At 33.8% G+C, this 4,218-nt stretch overlaps 1 pseudogene; it reads left to right on the forward strand.

Annotated features, from left to right (window-relative positions):
* The first annotated feature begins 2,400 nt into the window (after positions 1-2,400).
* Positions 2,401-2,519, forward strand: LOC112482747 (annotated as a pseudogene).
* The last annotated feature ends 1,699 nt before the right edge of the window (positions 2,520-4,218 follow it).

Consider the following 4,218-nt stretch of genomic DNA (forward strand, 5'->3'; position numbering starts at 1 on the left):
TTTGGAATGAATTTATAAGAAAGGTTTTTGTTACATTCCAATATAATTTTCAAAATCCTGGATGCTTATTCTCTGGCTGACCTCAAGAATGTCTTCATGAAATTTTAGCTGTTTGTCTCTGTGCTCTTAGCTAGCTGGGTTTTCTCTGCCCTGATCAGCAACATCTGCTCACAGGGTTGATGATAGTCCTATTTAAAAACTTCTATTGTGGGAACAAGTCACTTTCTATTTGAAGCTAGCACTGAAAAATATCCCACCATGATAGTTCCTCTGTAGTATTATTAAGCATTTCAGTAGCTAATACTCATTATAATTTCAAACACTTCAGGCTCAATATCATATCAGGTACAAGTTCAGAAGCTTAGGACATGAGGGAGTAATGCTATCTTTTAATGCAAAAAATAGTGCTATCAATTTGTCATTGTCCAGTACAGTGCTGAGCTTTGGTCATACAAATAAAGAATTTTCATAACTGCATTCATAGTGGGGAGATATAAAGATCAGTTATTAAGTGTATTCATTTCTTAAGGCTGCCATAACAGACTGCAGTAAGTATGGGCCACAGAGATTAAGTTATTGGTTTTCCTGTTGTATTTCTGTAAACAACAGAAATTTATTTATTTTCTCACAATTCTGGAAATTCTAAGATCAGCGTGTTGATAGGGTTAGTTTCTTCTGAAGGTTCTCTCCTTAACCTGTATATGGCATCTTCTCCATCTTTGTTTCTTCACATTGTCTTTTCTCTGCACTACTCTGTATCCAGATTTCTTCTTCTGTTAAGGACACCAATCATTCTGGATTAGGGCCCACCCTAATGACCTCGTTTGAACTTAATTACCTTTTTAAAGACCCTATCTCCAAATAAAATCACAATTCGAGGTTAGGACTTAACATATGAATTTTGGGAGACACAATTCAGCCAATAATATTTAGAAACTAATAAAATTGTAGGGAAAAACGAAGAAGTCTGGCAACAAGAGTGATTTCAGATACTTATTTTTTCACCCTTATTAATGTTTGTCCATTGTTCGCATCTTCTCCTTATCCCAGAGGGCAACAAGAACATATCTTCATATCTTGACAAATACGATCTTGACAAAGAAGAAAAATAAAATGGAGAATGACTATATATTTTTAACCCGAGTGGTTTTTAGGTAGGCAGTCCATGTGATATATTGTCCTAACAAGGACATTACCACAGACATTTGGGACACTGGCAACAGGAATAAACTGGGATGGTCTTGGGAAGACCAGTTATATCCTCTTCCTAGTTTCAGGGGACTAGTGAATCCCCTGTAATAGTCTAAATACTCCTTTTGTGTTTGCATGTGCTTTTAGGGATAATGAAGAACACTCAGAGCTTTACACAACTTTTAAAAGGGGTCTATTTTCAAGGAAATGTTGAGAACTCTTGGTTTGAGCTATTCTGTAACTAAGAAATGGGAGAATATTAGAACACCAGAGAAAGTCACTCAGAAAATACAAAGGCCTTGAGCAAAAGAAGCTGTGCAAAGTGATTGATTTATGAACACATTTATATGTGAACATATAAATCATAGAAATAGTCTCAATATTTTATCAACTCTTTTTACATATCCAATTTAATTTTTTAAATCTCAAGTAATGGTAAATAAAGCTCATTTTTTAATCCACTAACATCTCATATGAATTCTAGTGATAGTAGTGTTTTAGATATTGAGTTCAAGAATTAGAGCTTGATTCAGATCCCTTCTACAACTATTTGTGCAACTTTGAGCAAGTCAGTCATTCGTTCTAAGCCTCAGTTTATACATCTGTGAAATGGGGAGAGAGTAAATAACCTCTTCATAAGATTGTAGTGAAGATTAAATGACATGATACATAAAAGCTGTGCTGAAGACAATGATTAGACCTTTGTAAGTTTACTAAAATATTAGTTCTTAACATTATTGTTATGCATGTAAAAACTGCGTGGTTGTCTTTGTAGATCTTCTGAAAATAGACCATTTCTGTTAATCAGGGATATTTAAGTTCATTCTTAACTGTTCCATTGAATAGTTGGGCTGAGTCTCTGGATATCCAGATAATTTATCATGTTTAAGAACACAAAATTTCAGAATGTTCAGTCATATGGAGAGTTTGATACCAACAACTGGATGATGATGATGATGTATAACACCATTTAATTTTTTCTTCTGGCATTTTTCTTCTTTTTTACACCAATATAAAAATTTTTACTAATAATGCCTCTAAAATGTTGCTGTTTTATTTGTTAGTCACAGTAGCTCTGTCCAGGTTATAATTTTAAAGCATTAAAAAGATAATATAGTCTACGTTTATGCCACTCCAAATGTGCTCAATCTCATCTGATCTTGGAAGTTAAGCCGGGTTGGGCCAGGTTAGTACTTGGATGGGAGACCACACTATGTTTATGCCACTCCAAATGTGCTCAATCTCGTCTGATCTTGGAAGCTAAGCCGGGTTGGGCCAGATTAGTACTTGGATGGGAGACCACCTAGGAACACCAGGTGCTATAGGTGTTAAAAAAAAAAAAAAAGATAATATGTTGCTTCCTAGAATTTATGTACATTATAAGAGTCTTAAAAGATTTTTAGATAATTTCGAGTCTGTTGATATATTTATATATGCTATGTGAGAGAGGGAATTAAATGATTTAATTTCTCCCCTGTTTATAAAAGGCACATATGTTCATTGTATAAAATTTAAATAAATCAGAGAGGTGACAAAAATAGAAACCTCCCTAATCTCATGGTTAGAGAACCAGTTATTTTAATAACCAGATCTTCTCATTTCCTAGAAAATTAAATGTAATATACAGGAGGCTGCGAGATTTAAGTTGCTCTAAACTGTCTCTCGTGCCATTAGATGAGATCAAGAAAGGGTCAAGTTTAACCTAACTAGAGAGCAAGGATTTCATGAGGATTTATATGATTCCAAACTTTGCCTTCTCCTCCACTTACACCAGTCCACTCTTGATACTACGTCCATACTTTCCTCACCCTGCCTGTGTGGTTATTGACAGAATGCTTACAGCTGCCACTGTCGTCCGGGAGGTCTCTGATCCTTGCTGGTACTAAAGCCCAAAGAATCTATACTAGACCTCTTAAGGACTTCATGTCAAACCCTAAAAATCATTCATTTGTATACGATATGTGGAAGAATGTACGGTCTTCACCTTTCTCATCTCCAGCCTGTTTATTATTGAGGTGCTATAACTGATTTCAAGATCTCATGTATGCTTTTTAAGAGAGGAATTCTAGTTAATTAGCTAGGACTAAAAACAACAAAGTCCTTATTTTGCCTAATATTCTAATGAGGACTGAACAGAAGAAGAAAAGTTTAGAAACTTGTAGTCCATTTCATTACACTGCTTGTTTTGTTTTATTATTAGACTTCTGCATGAATACTGATAGTACAGTTAAGTTTATGCCTTCATGATAAGCAACATTAATTCCTTTTTCTGAAATTAATGATCAAACTTGTAAGTAATGTGGAAGGATAATTTATGCTTAAAATATTAGACCATATACCACTAAAATATTAGACCATATAGTAAATAATATAGTGAGAGGGATACAAGTTTAAAACACATCAAAATATCTTAGTACTAGCGTATGATTGTTGAGAAAGCTGTTGCAGATTGTCAGGAAGTTTCTATGTTAAAGCTATGACCATGACAGTTACCAGTCCACAAACTTTCCATAACTCTACAATGTATATCTGATCAAGGTCAACAAATTAAATTCTAAAGCAAAGCCCAAATAATTTAGCTTCAAACAATCCTTCATTACTTGTATAATATCTCTTATACTCCATTAGAACTATAATACTGGCTCATAGAAATCACTCTAGAATTATTTGATGTGAAAAAGCTTAGGAAATTAGTTGCAAAAAGTAAATTAGCTTATGCACATACCTTTCAGATTCTTGCCACCAGTCTTAAGAAATATAGCATCTTTCAAAGCTTAAATTATCACTAGTCTGATATGTCATATCATGAATATAAGTTTAAAATAAAACTTAACAAGTAGGCCTGACATTTTTATAGCTTAGGTATCTAATTTGATTTTTTTTTGTTTCATATCAATTTTTAAGGAGGGCTTTTTGACACCTTTAAATCAGGTTATATCTCTTGCACCTTTTTAGCCTTTCCCTCTTATAGCATTCACCAGTGCACTTGTAATTAGTTGTTCTACTTACATCTTTTTTTGCTAGATC

The sequence above is a fragment of the Pteropus alecto genome, unplaced genomic scaffold (assembly GCF_000325575.1).
Source record: "Pteropus alecto unplaced genomic scaffold, ASM32557v1 scaffold155, whole genome shotgun sequence".
Taxonomy (NCBI): domain Eukaryota; kingdom Metazoa; phylum Chordata; class Mammalia; order Chiroptera; family Pteropodidae; genus Pteropus; species Pteropus alecto.